The 25,390-nt window shown below is 41.8% G+C and overlaps 1 protein-coding gene across 1 annotated transcript in view; it reads right to left on the reverse strand.

The window, feature by feature from the left end:
* ARHGAP24 (Rho GTPase activating protein 24) overlaps nucleotides 1–25,390 on the reverse strand; it is a 154,879-nt gene that overhangs the window by 31,247 nt on the left and 98,242 nt on the right.

The raw sequence follows: 25,390 nt of genomic DNA on the forward strand, positions 1-25,390 counted from the left end.
ACAAACAGGTTTTTAAAGAGAAATTTCTTAGGGGCTATAAAATCCTGGCACAAGTATTCTGAATTAATCTACTCCTGTAGACCACCCTTTACAGAACTAGGACGCACAACTATAAAGGGGACTTGGTGAATGCAAAAGCCAGACACTGGCAGATTCTACTGAAAACTTAAGGTTTGCACCATTACTCAAAACTTAAATTTGCACTTAGAGACTCTGGTTTTCTACAGTCAAAACACAGCCATTCATACACCCTGTGTTCCCCAAAAAGGCATCGAAAGAAGTAATGCAACAACCTGAACTACGATACATTTTAGACTATACGACGGTCTGAAAGTCTAAAGAACACTTTTTTTTTTGGTCTTTTTTTTCTTCCTAAGATATAGTAAGGATGAACCTATTTTAAGCATCAATACTAGACAAATATAAAGATTAAGTAAACTGCCTTTTCTTTTTTTTTTTAAACCTTGTCAGTGACTAGCCCGAGATCAGTACAAAGCATCGGTCTTACTTCTATGCTATGTTCCATCCTTTTTACCATGGAGAATAAAGATATGGGAACAGGGAAGCATCAGCATCCCAAACCATAGCACTCCACATCAACCCTGCCCCACAGAAAACACACAGTCAGGCCCTGGAAATTTGCTCCCCATTTTTACCATTTACATAGCCATTTTAACCAGAACAAGGACAGATCTCTCATTCAAGGACAAAAAGGAGACAAGATACCATCTTCGGTTTACTTAAACAGGCCTATTTTACACATCATTTAGAGCTCTCCCCCTGAAAAGACCAAAAAATAAGGAGAGAAGCATAAAACCTTAATATATTTTCATAGCTATCAAATATAAAAGTAATAAATACAGTATAGAGAAAAATAATGCACCACAGTTGAGTCCTGTGGCTTAATAAACCTGAAAAAAATTATCTAATCATATTGCACTGTATCTCCTTTTCATTTCAGTGGACTAGGATCCTGCAAGGTGTCACACAAGAAAACCCAAAAAACATGCATAAACATAATACATATGAGATCCAGCAATAAAAAAAGTGGTGACGTGATTTTTTCACTAAAGAGACAACAAAAAAGATGACACATGATGGTCCTCCTCCTAGGTGCTGCCAGATTGATCCATATTCTTTTAATAGCCTGCATATTTAAATTCAACAGATTATGTAATATTTGCTTAGCAGATTATGCAGTATTTACTGAGTTACCATGTTATGACAAATCAGAGGGTGTTCTCCAGATAGACTGGATTAATCCCAGAAATCTAGCTAGTTTATTTATAGTGTGAATTCCAGAGCAGTACTTCAGCTCAGGTAAACACCCAGTGAGCCAATACACAATCAGCCTGATTTTGCAGAGAAGGAAAGCATAATGTTTGGTTACATTACCTTGTTATGAGAAAGTGAAGCTTTCCTAACAGAAGGAGTTTCATCATTTTACAGCAGTTCTGGATCTACTTTCTAATTCAAATCCCTTTCTTTCACAACACAACATTGCAGGGATCTTGCAGGGTTCTCCTACTTGTGTGTAAATGTAGATATTATTCATTAACTAAAGCCTCATTAAAAGATTCTTCTGGGACACAATAGCACTTGGATTGGTATTTTACTGCAAATATTAATTTTTAGCAAGGCTATATTTTAAACACAAAATTAATAAGATGAGACAAGAAGAAATGACCATAACTTGGGAAAGACGTCGTCTCAGATACGAAATACCAGGAAAACAAAAATAGAATTAGAAGGACATTTCTGAATCTTCAGTAGGTCTACAAGACACTTGTGAAAGACATTGTTTAGAATATCCACTTCCACTCTTTTTTCCTTTTAATACTTTTGTTATGATTACAATGAAGCATGAGCAGATCACAATCTCCAAATATCACACATCTATTTATACCACGTGTGCCAGCACTAAGAACATCAACTTGAAAATGGTGCTCAGCATGAGGTCACGTTGCAGATGTGAATCCATACTCTTTCCCATGTGCAAACCATAATCTATTTTACCACTCTTGTTTTATAGCTTCAGATTATGCCTTCCCAAATTTCTGTGCCTGGACTTGCAGTCCAAGAAATGCCCAAGCCTGTGTGATGTGGCCTGGTTGTGAACAGCCAACTCCAGGGGGCTGGAATATGAACTCCCCTTTTTTCCCTGTCTTTTTCCCTTTGTTACTTTGCAGGTGTCACAGGAGCAGGAAGGAGCAGAACCCAGTCTACCTGACCAAAGAAGCTGACTCTGGCATGTCTGAGATGAAAGCTGCTGTTTGCACAACTGATGTATATTCCAGCCTCTGGAAACCACCAAAAGTAGTTGGATCTACACTGTTTGGAGGCTCAGAACTACAATGTACCACCACATAATGTTACTCCTGTAGCCCTAACCGGACCCTATTCTGCTTTATTTTCTTGGCAGCAGCAGAAATGAACTCTTATTTACTGAAGGAATTGATCTGTAACACCCATACAGGTACCCAGTGCTCCATCCTGCCTGCTCAGGGACTCATGACCCAGAGGCTGATGCTGCTGGTGTCCCCAGTACCAGTGAGGGATTTTAAGAACTCTTGCCAGCATCCAGAAAAAAAAAAAAAAAAAATCCAAAACTATGATTAAAATACAGAGAGGCCAGTTCCTGCAGGGATCCGCTCTGCAGGGAAAAAGGGAGGGACCAGGCCGCACTGGTGATGCAGCACCACAGCTCACGCTTGCAGAAGCACCAAAACGGGACTGCATTTTAAGTGGGGATTGTTTCCTGAAGTACCAGGCTCAACAGCTCTGCAGCTTCTTATCAGCCATCGTTTAAAGGAGAAGGCACAGACGGCCTGGCATTCAGTCCTCAGTTCTTACTACTTTGTGGACTCTTCCTGTCTAAGCCAACACCCTTCCTTTACCTGGATGTACCCAGGCTGAACTCCACACAAAGAATTGCCTTTGTCCTTTTAAAAGCATCTTGGATTTCTTGTGAACAGTGGTTCCAGCATTCTTGAGAATGGAATGCGAAAGGATTAAATTCATACCAACTGTTTAAGAGAGAATTTTCTCCCAGGAGGAACATCAAAAAACTAGGATTAATCCGATTTTTCTGAGCTGAAAATGTCACGGCCAACCTCACATGAACATTCATATTCTAAACAAAACAAACAAACAAAAAAAAAAAACCAAACAAACAAAAAGAAAAACCAAAAAAAAAAAACCAAAAAAAAAAAACCACCCAAAAAAACAAAAAAAGGGGACCAATTTCAAAGTTAAACAGTTTCCTACTCCCTTGTGCATTTCTCTTAGCTACAGTTTCTGAAACCCTTACTCTCAGCTTGGGAACTGAAAGAATAGGAAAGGCAGACTGGCCTTACAACAGAACCCACTGGGTTTTCCTTAGAAACATCCTCCTGCTTGGATGCTTTATATTTGTTTCCTCAGGAAAATGCTAAATAGTAAAATTTTAGCCTTCTGATGTTTCAGATGAATACACTAAATGCACCTCCGTTTGGTATTCAGACAGAAACTCCTGGCTACTCATCACCTCACAGCATGCTCTTCTTTGTTCAGGTGCATGATAAAACTGTGTAACTTACCATTCCTGATCAGGACTCCAGTTAGTATTTCTTCACAAGCAAAACACCACTAATGACGATAAAATTCATGGCTCTCCCACTACACTTTGCATTCTCAAATTTTCCTCTTTGCTGCAAATGAACTGCACACTAATTGACATATTTAATCTATGTCTGTAGAAAAACCCACCTGGATTTCCTTCGTCAGCTTTCATTTTAAAGCATTTGTGTTCAGACATTTTAATCCAAAGCAGAAATCATCTCTGCAAGTTGTGAAGGATAACAGAGTATCAGAGAACAAGACGAACAACCTTATTCTTCTTCTTTTTTTCCTAATGAAACTTCTTGTTTAAGAACAAAACAGAAATTACGATTACCCAACCTTGATAGTAAAACAGTATTAACCACTGCTGCTTTAAAACACAGGGCTGACTTGACACACTGACAAGCTACAGTTCAAATCCACATGTCTGTCTTCCATATACCAACACTGGAAACTGTGGGATCCATCTATCCTCAAATGAGACCAGAAACTCTATCATAACTGTTAAATTTATCATCATGCCCAACTTTAATGAAATGTAAGAACTCTTCTGCTGGCCACTGCTTCTGTTCATGAACCCTGTGCACCTTGAGTCTGACAAAAATCACGGATGGGTGTCTGGAAGATCATGGTTCCTGCATTGAGCTGACGTGGGACAATTTATCCTGCAAACTGCCATCAAACTGGTAGATGAGTTTAAACACTAAAATGTTTTACGTTCATTCCAGCTGGGACAGTGGAGAAACCTAACTGCAAAAAGCTTGGTCGGAGCACAGGCTGAGCAAAGCCAAATGAAGGAGCTAAGCTTCAGAATGCAATTGTATTTTAATCAGATTTTCATGTCTTATTGGTCCAGCATTAATTGAGAACTTTTTTTCATGGCAAGGGACGATCTGTGTTGAAGGCTGAGCAACTGCTGCACCTCACATGACTGATTTGAAGATCGAAAAGAGTCAAAGCTACTTGAAACTTGTTCTGTGTTTGGGGGTTTTTTTCTGTGTTTTTGTTTGATCTTTTATAATTCTTAAAAGCTTCTTTATTCTGCACATGCCTGGTAATTGGTCCTGTTCTTCCAGACTGTGTAAAACTTGGCCAAGAATTTACAGCCTTCTCTTAGGTCATCTGAGAATGAAGAAAGGAATACAGAGCCTAACTTCAAATCACTGCCCTCTTTACTACAAAAAAGAAAGTAGTCTGGACAACCAAGTTCTTAATGATCATTCAAAAACTCACGCCATCAGAAGATACTACGCAGTTGCATCATCTCTAAAGCCTTGATGAAAGGTAATAGATTGGGTTGAGGGGGATATACAAACTACAATTCCAGTTACAATTTCCCAGGACTGTCCTGTTGTATCTGCTGTTCTTGTTTGGCTCAAGGTTGCTTAGTCATCTAAAGGACAAAGATGTGGCTAGAGAACACTTGTATCACCTATGGGCTTTAACTAACTGATGCCACCACCCCTGCGAAATCTCAGCTTTGAAACACAGAGCTATCAAAATCACCATTTTTTACTACCAAACCACATCAGGTGCACTATTTAATTTCTCTCTTCACAAAGAACTAACACGTTTTCCTAGAAAGAGAATCAAGTAACTGTGAACAATAGAGTAATGAAGATACCGCTTTTTCAATACTTCAGTACAAATATTATTTTCTTTTGCTCATATCCAGCCAGTCTTTTGCATTAATAATCTGCAAAAGCAGTTTTCTAAACTATGGGTATATTTTTTTGAAGGGGGCATATTAGCTTTTCAACTTAAAAGCTGCAGTCTAATTTAAGTGCTAAATGGCAAAAGATTGCTAACACAAGTACATTCCCTGGTGGGCATTGTGCTCTAGCACAATTTCCCCACTTGTAGAATGCCTGGAAGACAGCAGGGCTTTTTCAACAGAATAAGCTGTTTTCAGGAAGCACAGAACCAGCTGCTGTTGGATACCTGAAATCAGGCTCAGGAAATGGATTCCTCATGTGTAACACAATGAACACTCTGTACAGGTAGGTCTCTCCTGTGCTGCAGGGTTACAGCCATGGCACCATCAGTCTGTAAGAGTAAGTTTAGTGTTTTGCACAATAAAAGCATAAAAGCAGTGCCATATTTAAGCATTTTGTGTATTGCATAGCTGTAATTATTGCTTAAATACCTGAGCAAAGAACTGTGATGCTTGCTCATCAGCAGTTATAATTGCGTAAGAAAGAGATCATTAATGAGGAAAAGAGATGTGAATTCAAATTATCCCTCGCCCAATGTAAGAGCTCTGATTTTTTCAGAGCACTTTAATCTTTTCAGGCATGTCTCATTCTTCCCCCCTAGTTTTGCTGCCCTTCCTTTATTCCTAGTTCTAACTTCTGCTATGCTTCAAACAGATTTTAAGGTTCTCCACCTCATCCTCAGCCACAGATCCCAAGTGGTACCTCTTTTATAGGGTCTATTTGTCCTACCCTTCCCTGTGACTTAGATATTGGTGCCAGCACAGTTCACTTTTGTGTCTTGCCCTTTCCCAGTGCCATTCTCACTTGAAAAAAATCTCATCTCTCTCTTCTTGCTCAGGGCACACCACTCAGAACATTCTGTTCACAGGTTTTAATAGAAGTCCATCAAGCTGTGTGGACCCCCTCACAGCTCTACACTTTACCAGCCCCTACACACACATTGCCTCTTGCAACAGAATTTCATGTGGGCTTTTTTTTTTTTCTTTTTTGATAGAAAGATGGGAAAGTATAAATAAATAAAAGCCCAGAGACTGGCCGTAAGAAATCTACTCCTCTATATCATTCACTGCTACTAGGACTTGAGACATATAAAATATTGATTTAGTTGGAGAAAAAAAACATTGCATGCCACACTTGTCTATATAAATGTAAAGTGCTGTTACAGTGCTCTATTTCCAAAACTTCAACCATAACGAGATTTCCTCTGAAATTTGAGTTAAAGAAAGTAAAAATAAAGCAGAGTTTTGCCTAATACCATAAACTATTAAAAATCTACTGTGGCTTTTGTAGTTAAAACTTGTACACACCAAAGATATCAAATTGTCACTGCTTGTTTCCTGGGGACAGAGACAAGAGAGATTTGCTTTCTGAATAGCTTGGTTCCCCGTCAGCTAGAACAAGCAACCAAGATAGCAGAACTTGTTTGGGACCTCCTAGAATAAACAGCAGAGAAAGAAGAACATGAGTTTTTCAATGACCTGTGAAGGGAGGAGTTTGAGGGTCACGTATTGTCAAACATTAGTGGTAGTGCAAGAATTTGTGGACGACTTCACTGTTACCTGCTGTAACTAATTTAAACTAAGAGAAAAGCATAAATTCAAATAATTACAGCAACTTATATTCTCTGCCCTACATGACACATCTTGAAGATAAATTACTGTCATTTGAGAGTAAGGACCTTCTTTGAAGTATCTCCAGCTGGACACCAAAATAACCATCGTGTTATTGGAAATTTGGCTGATCTCCATGCTGATCTTAGAGGAAGTCTCTGCAAACATATATTCATCTCTGCTTCTAAGGAGAGAGGGGGAAAAGCCACATGCATTTGGTGGTGTAGTCATAGTCAAACACGTAGAAAAATGCTTTGAAAGAATTTGACTGAGAGGACTTTGTTTTGGGAAAAAACGAGATCCTGGAGGTATTGCTGCTGGAGAAAAGACTGCCCTGTGCTACTAAATTCTTTCTTTGCTCTTCAGCCTCTCATCATGAATTGCACTGAAGTGCAAACACTCAACCTGAAATGGATTTTTCTGAAAGGTCAGGTCCACAGCACATATTTGTATGGCATTTGATCTAGCAGGAAATTAAAACTTCTGATGATTTTAAGGAAGGATGGATCAATACCTGAATGGAAGTCCTCAAGTGTAAGTTCACCCAGGGACTGGCAGGACTTACCTATATATATACTGGCATGTGAACTTCAGGCTGCAAAGCCAGCATGCCAGGATGCCAGAGCAAGGTTGACCTCAGAGACTAACAAGAACAACATTCAAAGCACATGCTCACTTCAGCTCTCAGCATCTACTCATTAAGCTCTCCAGGTTTCAGCATCCAGTCATTAAGTCCTCTGCTCCTCATGAATATGGAATGTCCTGAGCCTTCAGCAGATAAAAATCGAGATGCTCTTTTATCAGTCTAAACATGCTCTTGTGTACACAACACAAGGTGGGGAAGTAACTCAATACAAAACAGCTAAATTCATGTGCTATTTCTTCAGAGAGGCCGCCAAAAATAACTTTCATCAGGAGGTAACCATTAAGTATCCCAGGACAGTGAGCTGTGGCTAAGCCATAACTTGAGACAGTCTTTAAAATTCTGTCTCATACAGTGGCCTAGGGCAAGTAGAGATCGCAAGTAGAGCGATCTGCCCCCAACACAGGAAACATTGTATGCCTTCTAATTTTACAGACGATTATTCTGTAAACAGACAGAAAAGACAGTGTCTTTCCAACAGCTTCCAAGAAAAGCAGTTTCCCTTCTCCATCAGGAACTGATGGTCTCCTCCCTACTTCTGGACATGGTGCTTTCCATTCTGCACTAAGTAAGGCCCAAACATAGAAATATTTCATTTCTCCAGAGAGCAGCCAGTCCTTCTAGCTCATATCTGACTTCAAATTCTATCACAGATAAAAATAATAGTAGCACAAATACAAAACCAAAAGGATGCAAATATCCTAAATGAGCAAGTATGTATTATGCATACATGTAATTTTATTGAAGCAGCACTTATTTAATAATGCAAATTCATGTTTTAGCAGTTCAGTAAATAAATCAAGAATAAGTTATTCAATAAAGCATGTGGGCTAATTGACATATGCCTAAAACAATTACCTAATCCAGTGTTAAGTCTCGGCATAAGACAACCTTGCTTATCTAAAGTAGCAGGAGATTTTAGTCATCAGTTCAGGACACTTGTTCCACAGCGCATCTAAAATGAACCATCTCCAGGAACACTGTGCCTCTTAGCACTATTTTGGGATATCAATTCAATATTGACTCCAACAAAAGTGTACTGCTTAATGAATCATCACCTCAACTCTCCAGTCCTTTAGACATTTCAGTCTCTCAAATGTCAAATTCCAGCACAGCTTTCATGTGGAAAGAGCCATCAAACACCAGTTATCTGCAAAGCACAGAGCTTAGCGTTCTTGTACATCTCCATACCTTGCAACAGAGCAGGATGAACAGAAACCTCATTTCAGCCTTGTTATATTTATGACACAGACACGTTGGTAATATGGTCTGTATTTCCCCTCTCATTCATGAGCACAGAATGATCCCAGAGTGAATTTACTTCTAATCTGAGTAAGTCTATATCTTTGCCTTGACAGCTGGAGCCCATACACCACAGGAAGTTTTTTTCACACAAAAATCACTTGGGTCTCATTTCTGGCAGAAAGTGCTGCAAGGAGAAACCCAGTGTATTTTGAAGTACTCCTTTTTAAAGGATATTATAGATTGAGTATCTACAAACCATTTACTGGTTAAGAAATATCAGTAATTCTATGAAGTAAATAATCTGCAATTAAGCAGAAAAAGTTGCTCAAGACACTTGATTTTTCTAGTAGAAAAGAAACAAAGACTTCTTATAGTAAAGTCATGACAGTGCATGACAAACCTGAGAGGTTACCAGCAGGCATTTCTGATTTTGGCACACAATTACTGGCAAACTTCTGTACATCAGTGAAGGGATTCAAAGTCTGACATGGGAAAGGCAACAAAACTCCATCACTGACAACCTGGGCAACAACAACAATGCGTTAACCAACAGAGTCTCACACTCAGCAGACATCAGCTAATACTGAAGAGACAGCATCTATCCTCCAGGTAATCACTGCCCTCTCACAAAACACAAAGCCTTAACCCAGAGAAAGTTACAAAAGCTTAGGATAAGGACCTAATGATGACATACAAATACCTACTGTAGACAAAACAGGAGACAGGAATTTAACAGCCATCAGGTCCTTTGACAAATTTACTGTTCATAATCACCACGTGCACTGTAAACTGAGGCCACTCTATAGAAGCTGCTGCAACTTTCTGATGTCCTCACAGAACAACAGAAGAGCAAGCTGGGAGTTAGACAAAGATTTCACTGAAGTTTAACAAGATTCTCTAGCTATGTTAGCATCTACAAAATTGCTGAATACCAATTTATGTTCTTTTGGCAGAGTCTTTAAAATTGTCTTATGCTTAGACTAAGTTTATACATTCAAAAGAAAGGTAATTCATTCACTGACAGGCTACCATTCGCCGAGGATGTTATTTCCATATGGAGGGTATGGAAAACTTTTTTGTTAAGTGTGCTGAACACGGACATAGCAAGCAACTCTCCCTAAACCATACAGCATATATGGCAGAAGATACTTTTATAAGAACAGGAACAACAAAAAAAAAGAATGATAAGATAGATGTCAGTCAGAGAGAAATATTTGCCAGTGAGATTACTAAGTACACCACCAAGACTCATCACCTATTCAAAATACAGAAGGAACTGCAGGATCCCATGTCATGTTGTACATGGAAGCTGCCAAACCCTGAGTGATTTTTTGGAAAGGTGACTCTGGTATCTTAGAAAGACGCTCAGTATCGGTGGCACAGCTAGAACTGGTGAATATCAGTCTGGGAGAGAGCCAGCTCTTGTAAGGTTTCCCACATTAAGTCTTCTTACAGGGACACAGACTCTTGATGCTTATGCAGGCTGAACTGCTGAGTCCCTCTGGAGTGTACCCAGACACTCATGGAGAGAGAGAGGGAAGCTGCCCTCAAGAGCAGAGTTTTTTTAGGTGGCACAGCCCCACTAGGGGCACAGCTGCTCTCCCAAGAGCTGAGCAGAAATCCCAGGTAAGCCTGGCACAGCACTTGAAGTTATTTCTTCAAGTATTTTATGGTACAGCCAGCAGCTGCCAGGCAAAGAGCAATTCCCCATCACACTGAAAGTGGAGTTTCTTCTCCCATGTGCCACAGAACCTCCTCAAATTCTGTGATCCATCTATCAGACACATCGCAATTAGCCCCCAGTTCAAAACCACTTTCCCCTTGGAGTTTCGACTCCGAAAATGAAACATTTAGTTTGCTGCTTTTTATGCACTCACACAGAGCTAAATTCCAATTCAAATTCTACCTTGCCCAAAGCCAAATACAACTGGCATACAGCAGCTTTAGAACTGTCTGTGGGAATGGCTGTGGATTGGGGGTCCTCTTCTTTCTCCACAGGCATCGAATGCCCCAGTCTCATCAAACCCTTCTCTGAAGGGCTGCTTGGCCAGTGCTGGGGGATGCAGAAGTGCTTTCCTAGGCACCAGCATCTGCTTAGGTTTTCAGAATGAAAAATGAAGAAGAGCAAAGGAAAAGGAAAATACTTGACAGAGGATGCTGAGATGAATCCCAACCTTGTGTTGGCGTCTACATTGCAAATTTCACTTCCTTTTAAAGAATTCCTCTTCAAAACATCTCTGTGATCCTTTGCAAACATACTTGCCCCTGTCACCTTCCAAACGGTCAAGGAAGTAAACTGGATACAAAGTCACTTTGAATGTTCAAGTATTTAAGCAAATTCCCTGGAACTGTGTTCTCTGTGTTTCCTCTTGTGATTATTCTACTGTAAAAACACTTATTGATCACAAGCTGAACAGGAATACACTTTCCATCTCACATGCTATGTTTCGAAATTAAATTCACAGGAGAACGTTTTATTCCGTAATAAAATCTTACAAAAAAGAAAAACTCAAGTTAATTATGGCTAATTAAACAGGGAAAGAAAAAGAGACTAAAACTTGCTACAACTTAATTTCTGCAGCTCAACAGATGGTCACATCCAGTTAATCTCATCATGTTCCTTACATATTAAATACAATATCAGCCGATGCCCAGCATTGCAGATTACTCTGTGACTACACAGTGCTGAAGGGGAGAAACTTATGCTTGGCAGCCCAGTAGCTGGGGATTTTTTTGAGCAGAAAAGACTTTTTTGAAATGAATGGCATAAAAGGAGAACTGAATGACCAAAGGACACCCTGCTGAAAAAGACAAAAAGCCACATTTTTCCACCCGGAGCTGCGACAGTACCCACAGATGGAGAAAGAAGTGATGTGACTAAGGGAAGAAGTAACTCAAACCAGGTTAAAAATTCCCACCTGGGAAGCAGGGTCATACTACAAGAACCAGGCTGTAATGCAAGTTGTGCTGGCTGTGGCCAGGCTGCTCACCACAGCTGAGTGAGCCAAGCAAAACCTCACCTGGACACACCCACGTGGCACTTCAGGGACGACGCTTCAGGGGAAGTCATTCCTGCATTCAGGCTACTCTGAGAAATGCTGCACTCACCTGCTGTAGGATGGAGCTCTTGCCCGAGTCTGCTGTGGCAAGGGAGTGCATTTTCTGCCATGATTTCTCTCTTTACAGTCTCTGGCTAGACTCACTTCTCACACAGAATCACTCCCAGTGAATTAGGTTTTAGCCCTTGGATAGAGACTGAGTGGGGAAGCGGCCCTTTCGACATTCAGATTCATCTGTTCCCCAACTGATATGCACAGAGTAAATAAACTTAATTTACATAAAAGAACATGATGATTTCTCCTCTAATGAAGGATTAACTGTCAATGCCATGAAAGGCATCTGGCAGCAGTAATCCATGAGCCTTCCTTCTTAGGGGCCTGGACTACTTACAGAAATAACTTCTGTTCCAGCTGACAGGACACTGACAGATCAACAAATGGATTAACACAGTCCCAAAGGCTCACAGATTCAGCCCTGTGCCCCAGTGACCAGGTTGTCTTTTTCCCCACTATTCAGTTGCTGTAGTAATTATGCTGTGTAGCCCTGAACCGCCATGTGAATTTTCCAATAATCAGGCACAGGATAGAAGAGCAAACCTGTTTTGCACAGTCACAGAGCTCCTTCCTACTGATTTACTCAGGAATCTTGGAGAAGTTGTGTCATTTTCCTGACCTTCAGATACTCTAAATGGGGACAAATGCTTCTGCCTCACTCTGCTTATTATTCCGGCATGAAACACTGTTTAAATGCTGATAAAATAATTATAAATGAGACAACATCCCATGGAAAAGAAAATTAAAATGGCAGCACGATCTGAGGGGACAGTATAAGTTAATTCAAAACGATAGTGGAAATATAATGATACAATTAGAGTGGTAAACAAATCTAGAGGTAATGAATCAATTTATTAAACTAAATGTCACTATGCATTCCTACCATGCAGGCACAATTCTCAGAAGAATGCCTCAAATAAATCTGAAGAACTCGAACATACCAAGATTGCAATTCCAAAAACTAATAGCAAAGTCTACCATTTAGGACTGCTAATAAGATTTCTGCAGTTTAATAGCTTTTCTCCCTAAAATAGATTTTGCTTAGCTATGTAACTAAGCTCACAGATCTCTGCTCTTGACCTTCTAGGGCAACTTCCATGACTGTACTAAAATACACACCACACTCCTAGGTCTGGGAGACAGATTTGTTGCCACAGAGGCTGGGTCACTGAAAGGTTAATTCTTTCAGTAACTGCTTCTCAGCAGGACTCTGGTATCACATCCAACAGCTCTGCTCCAGTATGCAGTGATGAAATGAAGGTGTTTATCTACACATGAATGGGTGGGTAGGAACGGAACCTTGCTTGTGGGGTGAAATCCTGACACACCCATCCAGACATCAAAACTGGTGGCTTCTAAAGCAAAGATTCCCATAAATAAGGGAAAGACTCCTACCGGATGATGCTCTTGAAGCCTAAGTCCTCATGAAAAAATTAAACTCTTAGCTAAAATGGAGAATGATATTTCCATGTTTAGAAGAGAGGTCTTGTTTCCATACAAGGTATAGCCACTTTTTTTTTTTTTTTTTAACGTGATTAATTCTCCTGATCTCACAGATCTGAAGAAGCAACTCATAAAATGCCAGGCTATGGCTATCACCTGTGGAGAGAGGCCACAAAATACTGTGTTTGTGCTAAGATAGGAGTGACCTCTGGAAATGGGATAATGGGGATGCAAGTTTCAGCTCCAAGGAGGCTTTACTGGACATGGACATACATCTGGAAAAGCCAAGGGAGGGGTGGGTGACAGCAGGATTCAGACACTTTCTGTTTAGGCTACAGATATCTCAAGCACCTGGGATTCTCCACCCACTCCAGGATGACTCTGGATCAACCCTCCAGGTATGTACATGTGAACAGCCAACCAACAATGAACTGGCTTTGTTCCATTTACCTCAGGTACCCTACAAACCCAACCATTTGCAATATTCCCTTCAACTTTGCTACTGTATTACTTTTCCCAGGCTGAAAGCAGCATGCTGAAATCTAACAACCAACTGCAGCACATGCGGAATAGCTTCATTCACTCATCCTCCCATGACATGACAAAAACCCACGTCTCACAGAAGGACCAAGAGATCCACACAGCCCATTCATGCTGCATCAGGAGAGAGAGGTACCACACTGAAACTGGAGAGGAGGATCTCCTTCCAGCAATCCCCTCTGAACAGCAGCACAGAAAACCTCCCTTACAGCTCCATAAAGCACACCAGCTAAGGAAGAGATCTGCTCATCAGGTGACTGTGCCACCCTCACTGTAAAGGTGATACAATGCTATCACTTACACACCAGCATGCTGCCACTGCACGTCCCACTGTGCTATGGTCACAGTAGCCTCATGAAGCTCCACTTCATCAGCAAATTCAGTATACATACAAGCCTGCATGAAATAGTCCATCTTGCTGTCTGCTGGTGTGGGACAGCTGCGACACTGGCATGTCTGACCAACACGTCCATTTATTTGCTTTTGCTAAGCTTTAAAATAAGGCTTCAAGACTATGGAAGCAGCTGCAGTAAAAAAAAAATTGCCTCAGTAAAACCTCTGAACAAGAGTTTGTTTACAAAGCAAACTGAATTTCTCTGGGACACTACCAAACAAAACTGAACCTTCCAGACAGCATGTCTGTTCTCAGAGATGGCAACAGAACCACTTGAGTTCCCATTAGTATTTAAGCATACAACTGGGAAAAACCCACAGCCAGGCACCAAACCTGCTGTACCAGAGGCTGTTAGGCTTTCCTCAGAGACTGCTGCAGGAAGAGCCAGCCTCACACCTTCAGGAGATGGTAATTCTCAGCTGACTTTCATGCATGTGGCCTCTCCAAAGGCACTGCAAAAGAAGTCATGGCATGACATTTCTGCAGAGCACTTCAGAGCCATCCTAGAGCAGGCTGTGCTCAGCCAGCTCAGTTAATGTGTACTGCTATGTGCCAAGAGAGCCCTTTTACTGCTACCCACACTACTGTAGAGGCCACAGACACGTCACCTGTGCTAGCCCAACCATGGAATAGACTCTCTGGTCACTTGCCAGGGTCTCCAGCTGAACTTGGCTCTGTCCAGAAGATAGGCTGCTCCCACCACTTCCCATCACCATCACAGCACAGCTTACCACAACGCCAGAACACCACAGGAAGCTCTGCATACCTTGCAAACCAGCTCACCTTGGCCCTTGCTCTTGTCCAATGCAGATGTGTAGTTCTCAGAGAGACCCTGGCTGTTTTACATGTGGGAACGGAGAAACACTGCTCAGAATGCACTCCTACTATGTGCTGCCTGCAGCTTAGGTCATAAGCAACCTTCCAGGCAGCTCCACAGCTTTTTGCTCTGATGTCCATAGAATTCACCTGTACTGCCTTGCAAAACACATGCTTCTTTGCAGCTGGCCTCTCTGTTCCTCCCCTCCCTCCAAGGGACAAAGGAGGCTTATCATCAAAAGAAGACAGACACGGATATCAGCAGCCTACCAAATCTGCTTGAAGCCGTGCAAACAACAGCTCTGACCTTGGAGGCAGTCAAAACAAAATCACATCTTATCTCATTCCCAGCATGGGTATCTGATTAGTCAGAAGGACACTTAATATGGCGAGACCGAAGTACCTTCAGTGCACACAGGAAAATCTTGCCTGCACACAGAAAAACAATCCGATAGTAAATTCACAAGAGTAAATTTGCAAGAGTTAATTCATGAAAGGTGGTGGCTGCGTCCTCAAATCAGCTGCCTGCTTGCTATCCTATCACTAGGGTCACTTGGCATTCCAGTCTTAGAATTCAGTGTCATTATTATTTTTATAGGTACTGTTAGCCCTGAAAACATAGTTATTCTTTGGACAATTATAAGGAAGGATGGAATGGCTGAAGCTATTTCTCAGGGGTGAAAGGAGGTTTCTGGTGAGTGCATGGAGGGCAGGAATCACGGTGGAAGGAAAAGTGGGTGGGAACTGATTCCAGCATTGGGCTAGCAATATGCAATTCCATTAGAGAAGAGTTATGCTTGCAGACTACACTTGGGATAAACTGTTAATCCTACCCCAATATACAAGGCTAGAAAGAAACTTGCAGGTTGGTGTCATTTGCATCACAAACTACAGTGGTCAAACACTCTCTGCAGTAAGAGGTGAGGTGAAGCAGTTCAGCTGAGTGAAATGAACTTCATTTTGGGGTTAAGGTATACATCTGGGAATTTAAATGTAGATGTCATCTAAAAACATCTTTCCTGGGTATTTTGTTGGTGTGTGTGCATTTGGGTTTTTTTAAAGGAATGAAATGCTATCCATAGAAGTTATCCCAATGCATATAGTATCCGGTATAAGCCAAAACCCATATTGTAACAAGGAGCAAGGTGAGGGAGACTGTGGGGTTTGCAGGAGCCAACCACTTAAAAAAGCAAATCCTCTCTGAGGACAAACCACACTGAAATTGTTCCCAGGCTGCATGCACAGCAGGGAAGAAGAATGCTCAAGTTCTGAAAGAAAACCTTGCATTTTCTCACCTGGGCAAGGGTGGAGAGACTTTATTTAAAAAACAAGCAAACATGTTTTCTATACCCAAACCCACTTCCTCCATCTTTAGTCCCTGAAATGTTAATTTAAACATAAGGAGCTCCTGATCCTGACCACGGACTCCGTAAAGCAAAAAATGTTCAGAAAGCTGGTTTTGGAAGAGATACTGGAGAAATAGGCAGGTGTCACAGACAGGTTTTGGGAACCAGTAATTTAGTTTTCATTTGTGGAGGCCAGGACCTGGAAGCTTCACTGAAAAACTTTTGAAAGACTCATCAAAACACAGAAAATAACCTTAATAAAATTTCAGATGATTATGGGATGAGTAAGTATACTGCCATCCTGACACCTGGTGATGACATTTGGGTACATTTACCCAAGACATACATTGTCCTTTCCATACCCTGCACGTACACACAGCTGTAGGCAGTACAGTTTTCCCCATGGCACTACCAAAAGGTTTGATGCACTGGAAAAAAAAAGGCTGCTATACAGGTATGCAGTACAGTCTTTACTGCACACAATTTCAATACTTTTTCTACCATGTGATCTGCAAATGGTCCAAGATAATCAGAGATATTTAATGAAAAGGTCTGTGAATATTTCATTGTTTGTGATGACTTAAAAAATAAGGAGCTACTTCAACTGCTGGTCAAACTAAGCTCCATGAGTGGTCTGTGAGGTTACAGAGAGCAAGACAAGCACAATTTACCCCTATCAAGTAAGCACAGACTTTTCACTGGCCTACCACAAGAACAGAAATTTACTGACACACCAGTTTTCAAGACACATATGATGGTTATTGATATAAAAAAGCTGCCTTCTGAATGAATTGCATATTGCATGTGGTCACGGAGCTATTCTCAGCCTAAATCCTCTGCTGAAAATACTGTAAACGCACCACACACAAGCAGTCTGTGCTCGAAATTCGAAGTGAACAATTACTTGATTCATAAAAATAGAAAGAAAACAGGAAACAGAACAGAAACAACAGAAATCCCAAGTAAACCCAAAACATAACTCTTCCATCACAGAAACTAATGCAATTACAGACTCATAAAAATAATGGCAGATCGAACAAAGAACCGACTCAGCAGTTCTCCATGTCTCCCTGAGTGGGCAGCAGTGGAGGCATTTCAAGCTCAGTTGCTTAGTGGGAACCTCCATTCCATTCCTAGCTTCAGGATCCAGTTTCAACAGGAAAGCTGAGCTACGGAATCGACACACCTCCTGACTCTCCCCTGGCTGGTGGGGTGCACCAGCCACACAACAGGAGGGAGCCACACTTATCAGGAGCAGCATTAACTTCTTCCTGAGAACAAAAGCCTCAGGTATGTGCCACGGGAAGATAAGCATCTGGCTCCCTATGCACCGGGAATAAATGGCATTTAGACCCCAGTGCTTCCTGAAGGACAGACTTGAGGGCTCCAGCAGGCTGTACCTGCCCAGCAGCAGTGGACTGAGACTTGTTTCTGTGCCCTTAATCAGACCTAGGTCCTTGCACTCGCCTTGAAAGCACAGCCAGGACTAAAACACAGCACTGGGAGAGCACAGGAGGCACTTGCGGTTTCCAAAATCACCAACCAGGTGTGTGAGACCTGGTAGCACCATCCACAGCCTCAAAGGCAGAGGAAGGGCAGGTCCCAAGTGATGCTTACAAAGTCTGTGAACAGAAAACTGTGCACAGAGAACCTGTCTGGGTTGACAACCACTGAGCTGCGTGAAGTAACATGTGCTGGGGACATTTCAAGTTTAAAAAAATGAAGAGACAAACATACATCCAAATCTATCCACACCCCCAGGAACCAGAGACTGCAGTGATGCTACACTGCAATGTGGGGAATTGGGGATGGAAATCCCAAAGTATTACACGGGAACGACAGCAATAACCAGAGGGGCAGACCTCACCACGACCAGAGGGTCAGTGGCTGCAGTGACCCTGTGACCCAGTCCCCACACCATGTCCTGCTCACAGAGGCTGCCCAGGGTGCTCCTCTTCGATTTGAGATTTGCCAAGAATTTCTCCCAGCTGCTCAAAGAGATGCTGGGAATTAATCTGCTCCTGAACAAATAAATTCCCTCTCTAAGTGCTAGACTGCAGGAGTCAGATGCAAGACACACAGTTTTCAGGACATCCATTAACAGCAAGGAGCATAAATTCATTACATGTGTTACCAACTCTGGGTAGGTGACACTATTTTCCCTCCTGTAAATCAGTCTATAGCAAATTAAATCCCTAATTTCACTACAGGGATTTGTATTAGCTTCCACCAGCCTTGCCTTTAAGCTGCTTCTTTCACCTCAGACATCACTGTTTAATTGATTAGAACATATAAATAGAAAGGTGTTTCTGCATCAAGACTTTTTCTGTATTGCATAGGATGACAGATATATTATGGTACTACACAAGAAGTAACCAGCTAACCCCAACAGGAAGTGCAAGTTTGGAGTATTTCCACTGAGAACAGTAGGGTTAAACTCATCCAAACTTATTCGCAGCAGGCTTTTGCAAGCTGATTTTTAACTTAGGACAAAAATGTAAATCTCACTCCTGTTTGTTTCTCAAACTACTACTGATATCAGTGGTGATCATGTCATGGAAGAATGCACAACTGAATATACTAGAACAAAAAACATGACTCAAAAAATCTTTCATTTTAAATTTTATGGAAACCACTGCAGTCATCCTCATTTGGTCTTCATAAAAGACGAACAGATTTTTGGTTTTTAATCACCTGTTCAAGCGAATTTAACTACCTAACTGTGAGAATGAATCCCGCAGTCAGAGGCAACACCACAGCCAGCTCTTGCAGTTCCACTCCACGTGCACACCGTGTCAGGACCTGCTCCAGAAAACCCTCCTGCCTCAGAAGCACCTGTGTACCATCGAGCTTATTTCAGTGCATGGATCCTGGAAAACCAGGGCTGGAAACCAGGCAACTGATCCATCCCTCAGCTTTGCACCACACAAACTCTACCTTGTGATCCCCCCACTGTCTCCTGCTCCCTGACAAGCCTGGTTGTACGGGCAGGACGGGCCTTGCCAACAGCCAGGCTGTGCTCTCCTGTCCATGTGCCGTTTCTGTGCAGGGAATTCAGGATACTCAGTCTTGTATTTGATGCCCTGTGCCTCTAAAGCTCACATCATCCATGGTGGGGTTTCTTCCACTTCTTAAATATTAATTACAATATTTTCTTAAATAACCAGTTGAGTGTCTATCCCTGAAATGTATTCCAACATTTCTTAATTTAAACTGGAATTTGTAATCCTTTAAAAAGGACCTTCCAGGATACTCAGTTGCCCAGGGTTAGGCATTTTCATTACACTTCTCTCTGGACTAATCCCAGCTAACCAAGCTACATTCATTACCCACAGACAATTACTTAATCCACTATTTTCATAACAGGGGCCAGATCCCACACAATGTTGTCATACCACTTATTCTCTCCTATGAGAGGAAGAATGATGATGAGGCATCAATACTGACCCTAATTGTCAGAGCTACAGAATGCCAGTTTGCAATAAAACTTCCTTCCCAGTTTGGGTTTTGCTTTGGATCTAGATCTCATTATAATTCATGGAGCCATAAGGTCCAATTATGCCATGCTAAATATCCTGCTATGGGATACTTAGGGCGAAACACCTCTCTAATGATAGAAATTACATTTCTATTAGATTTGCTGCACACCATGTCTCTACTGAAAATCTGAAACTGAGTGTTGCTCAATGCTATAACCTCTATTCTAAATTAAAAATCTGATTTAAATATTAATTTAAAAGTCGCTTTCTGCTTACTTTGCCTTAAGGAGTACTGCAGTAATGGAGAGGCTCTACAGAACTCCTGAAGGTCTTACAAAAATAAGATATGATAATTCAGCAGTCCCCATAGAAATCGGAAGTATTTTCAATAACATTATTACTGAACACTAATAAAGGAATCCCTAGCTTGTAGTACAGGTATGGTGGTACTGCTGACAGTATTTCATCAAAAATTCCTAGAGGGCAGCAGGGATCCAGCTATGGAGAAGACAGCACTAACATCCAAAGCTCTGAAGGGAAGAAAGCAGATTTTTGACTATCATTAGTTAAAAAGAAGCTTGCCTCTTCTGCTCATTCAGAACTCATTCTTTCAGATATAGTTCCAGTCCTTCAGTTCATGTAAAGCACATGTTAAAACACACCAGGATGGCATTTCAAGCTGGAGTACAGTCATCTGCCAGGCTTTACATCATTAGACACTTGCATCAGTTTTGATTCATGTAATTGTCATACTAAGTTCTGGTAGAAAGAGCACAATGAAAAAGGCTTTAAACCATGCTGTTATGGTTCCCTACATATTGATGTGACAGGTATGTTATTATTGCACAGTAACTGCAGCGTCTATTGAGAATGATACTTACAACTCAACACACTGTGTCTGTAATTCAACTTGGTAACATATAACCTTGAGCATACAGTGGTATAATTGCTAAAGAAAAATGAGATGGAATTTACTTTACTCTGACATATTAGAAAAAAATACACAGTTGGTAAATTGTGAGATCAAGAGAGCGGAGATTGAGAGCCTGGGGCTGGAAATGTAATGATGTACCTCATCTCACAGCTCCCAGCCCAAACTTGCAAGTGGTCTGTGCAAACTAAGCTGGAATGGACAGACTACAGAGGCATGAAGTGACTCCTCCGGCTCCAGGTCACCCAATGGCCACAGTGGCAAAGCAGTTTATCTGCTGTTGACCAGCGCAGGACAGTGCACAGGCCATGTGCACCAACTCTTCTTCTGGCACTATTCACAGAGCCTGTATGCCATGGATTTTACCTGCAAAGCTAAAATTAATGGTAAGAGGGAGGAAGGAGAAGGGTGTTTCTGTTTTCAAGATATTGAAGACAAACATTAACTGGCAGCTGCAATTTCTGCCAGGTACTTTAAAGCATTTGGATAAATATGTGCAGCCATAAAGATTGCAGATGGGTCTCCAAAACCTACTGACTACAATACAGAAACCAGGGGAAGAAAGCAACTGGCGTAGAAATATGTGCATGTGCAGAGTGATGTTTGGTCTTGTTCATGACAACGAGGGCTGACAGAGACAGTGCTCGTGGTGCTCAGCCCAAAGCTGGCACACAAAGGAAGGAGCACTTCATCCCGTTAGTCAGCTACAGACAACGTCTCTAATTTGACGAGGATTTTAGTCAGAATGTAACCCTGCACAACACCCAGCCTTTGGACTCCAAATACAATGAAGCACCACTGGGATTTACGGTTCTGAACTTGTATTACGTGCAAGAGTCTGACAAAACTCTTATTTCCCCTCTTCTCCGTTCATTTAGCCTCTCATTACAGATTCATAAAAGTGCCTCAGTAAAATGAGGCTATTACAATCCCAAGCAATTTTGATTTGTTTAAGACAACATGAATGAAAAATGAGAATGTAAAATATTTATACAAACAAATGACATTTTACCATTTTCCATGCTAAAGTGGGAAAAGGAGAATGGAAACAGAGTTGACACTGAAATTCCTTCTCCCAGTAGGCAGAAATTAGAGATCAATCATACATGACATAGAGCTAAAAACCAGAAAAAGTCAGTCAGGAATTTAACCATGCCGTGGCTTGCATTTGCAGCTCCGACTTCATTTTTTCAGAGTCCATCTTCTCCTATATGTGCAGCAGAAAAACATGCAAGCCAGTCTGTGTCTTGGCTTCCTCACCCCCATTTCTGCTTCCATCTAAGTTCAGCTTACAGAAGGCAATTCTGAACATGACATGCCTACGTACTGCTGATGTGATGGGTGTGGAGATGCTTGGCTAAGGACCATTGGCCCCAAAGGCTTGATTCCACTTATGCTCATGGTTTATTTAGCACAAGGCCCAACTATGTTGGCTCTTAAACTGATTGTTTTGTCCTGCATTTAACCCTTATGGTGCACAATACCTAGATTGTATTAGGAAGCCATTCTTAAGGCACCTAGCTGCTACGGCAACAGCTTTTGCAGGAAGTAGATGTTCTCATCTCTCCATAAATCCAGCAGCTCTAATGGCACCTTGTGTTCTTGGTGATACCCCAAGGAAATACTGCAGTGACAACAAGTGAACGAGGCAGCCTGCTGCCTGCCATCAGCACTGCTGTTCCACTGGAGACATCCTTCCTAAACAGAGACCCCGAAAACAAATTAAATAGCCAAGGCTGCCTCACACAGGGATTACTTCTAAAGAGCTGCTGAACAACAGCAGCTCTACTCTGTTCTCAGCACCTGCAAAAGGCATTAGCAACCACCACAACTAGCACAGTGAAAAGGCATGGAGAGGTGCTGAACAACTGGTTGCTGCAGACATGGATTATTAACAAACACAGGCCTTCCAGGTTGCTGAGCACCCCTGGCATATTTTGATAAGAGAGCAGAAAGGCAGCCACTTCTTTTCATGATTCTTCGCAGGGGAGCCAGCCTCATGCTGGCACAGCCATAGCAACCCAGACAACAACAGAGCATCAAGGCAGATGAAATCACAGAGACAGAAATGCAAAAACTACCTGAGTGAAGCGTTTTCATTAGTGACTGCCTTGCACCAGAAGGTAGCACCTGAGCCCCTTCCCCTGGAAATGCTTTGGTAGAGCTGAGATGTGAATCAGGACTTTGTTCCTTGAGTCCGTGCTACTTTTCACATAACATCCGCTGTAATCCAAGTGTTGTGATCACACAGGGAGAAGAATATGAGACTTAACTCTCGGCTCTCAGGGTGACAACAACTACCTCTGCATAGCTCTGGCACACAGCTAATTTTTGTAATGTACATGTGGAGCTCCCCTTTACAAGAGGCCTTTGTAACTGGAATGACAACAAAAGCCCATTATGAGAAGGTGAAGACTCTAGCTGCCAGCAGATGCCAAGTTGCTAATGACCCCACAAAGATGAAATCAGAGCCAGGGCTTAACCAGCTAATAGCCTCAGCAGATGCCATTGGGCCTGGCTCTCTTGGAGCAACAGGAGGGGATGCACCAGAAGCAGCCACAGCTCTGCCAGAACGGCAGAAGCCTTTGCATGGCAACAACACTGTCCAGCCAGCCTTACACCCACCCAGGTAGCTGTTCATCCCCTCTGGGGCTGCAAAGATTAAAAGAACACATCAGATTTCTGTTGTCCTTGAAACAGCGATGCTTCATTTTCATTAAACTATCAACTGCTGCTTCAGAAGAAGAGTCAGGAAACAAACCTCTGCTTACCCAAGAAAAATACGAAAGAAAACAAATGGCTCCATCCCAAGCAAAGCCCTCTGCTCTATTGATTACATTTAGCAGCACAAACATGCCTTTTCCCTCAGCCTCTCTCCAGCCTGGTATCAACAGCTTGCCCCAGGATCTGTGAATTAACCCTACATAGGAAGATTCGACCTGTGATGCATGAGAGTATCATGTTTTTATTATTTTTGAAATGCACTGGCAGTCCAGCTAATAAAAAGCAACAGGTTCCCTGAACGACGCTGTGAGATAGAAGGCAAACACAGTCACTGAGACTCCTCTAACACCCTGCCTAGAAAAGCAGTGTAAGGGGAGACTTGAGGAGAGGCCCTCAGGCTCTGTGTCCCCCTCCCCAAACACATTTGCATGGTAAGCAGACAAAGGGAGAAGGAAAACACGGTTCAGGCAGCTACAGAAATCAGATCTGCTTCTAACTGAACCTGCTCTTAATTGGGGAAGAGGTTGAGAATGCGAAGTCAGTATTTCCTTAACTCACCCCACACCCAGGGAGGGGATTCAGTCTGCTCTGTGTCACTGGGCCCCCTGAGGGACCTCGGCCTTTGCTGCTGTTGTTCATTAAAATCTCAACAAATACCTTCAATCCCCACATAAATCTTTTTTTTTTTTAATATCCATCACAGGCTGTGGCCCAAAGACAACACACATTTTCATATCATCAGGTTTTTTCTGTCATGTGTATAACTCACTTGAGAAAGGAAAAGACACACGTTACACACGTTACACATTTTTCAGCAGTTTACTGTAGACTGGGAAAGCAGTTATTTTCTTTAGCTGCTGCTGTTGTAAATCAAAATGTGCAGATAGGAAAATATTAAGGTATTTATAGCTATGTGAATAAGTGAGTTTGTGGAGTGCTGGCCAAAGAAAGCCAAACAGTCCTTTCACTGACAGAAAATGACAAGCTTTTTGGCTTCCTTGGTAAAACAAAACTGCAAATGCTCATTTCAGAGCAGTAAAAATACACCATAATGCAATATTTAAAGTATTTTGTTCATTTAATGCCATATTTTAATAGCAATCTTTATAATGTTGGAAGCAATATGAGGTTCTTTCAAAAGGAAAAACACCTAACCCATTACTTGTTGAAAACATCTTACAAAATCCACTCATTTTTTTTTTACCTGACCCATTTGGCGAATTCAAAAGCACTTCATGTATGGCTTTAAGTTAACCAAGAATATCAAGCAAGTCTTCCAGCCCTCTTTTACTAGAGCACCAAAGTGGTGGGTAACACAAAATATTTTATCTGGTCTTGTGTGGTCAGGCCAATGCCCAAACCTCCCCATGGCTGCAGGCAGCACCCACAGCCTGAGTGCAGCTCCTCACCACCTGTTCCATTCCTCACTTCCTCTTTGCTCTCCTCCACCTTCACCTGTTTTACTGACTAGAGTAAAACGAGTGTAAACACTTAATCTTTCATTACCACACTGATACCTTGTCCATGGGCACACTGATCACTACCAAGTCGTTTTGATACGATGCCAACACATTACCCGGGACCTAGCTGCCAACTCTGGCATTTTGCTTATTTTATAAGCAAGATGACATTCTGTAATTCTAGAAACAAACCATTAAGATGGGCAATTAAATACATGATACGGGGAATTAAATCTAAGGCACAAAGAGCAGCAGCAATTTCTTTGGTCTGTCACTGTACAGAACCAGACAGATGTGTTTATGTTGTTTGGTTTAGCAGAAGGATCCCAGC

The sequence above is a fragment of the Corvus brachyrhynchos genome, unplaced genomic scaffold (genome assembly GCF_000691975.1).
Source record: "Corvus brachyrhynchos isolate BGI_N302 unplaced genomic scaffold, ASM69197v1 scaffold229, whole genome shotgun sequence".
NCBI lineage: Eukaryota > Metazoa > Chordata > Aves > Passeriformes > Corvidae > Corvus > Corvus brachyrhynchos.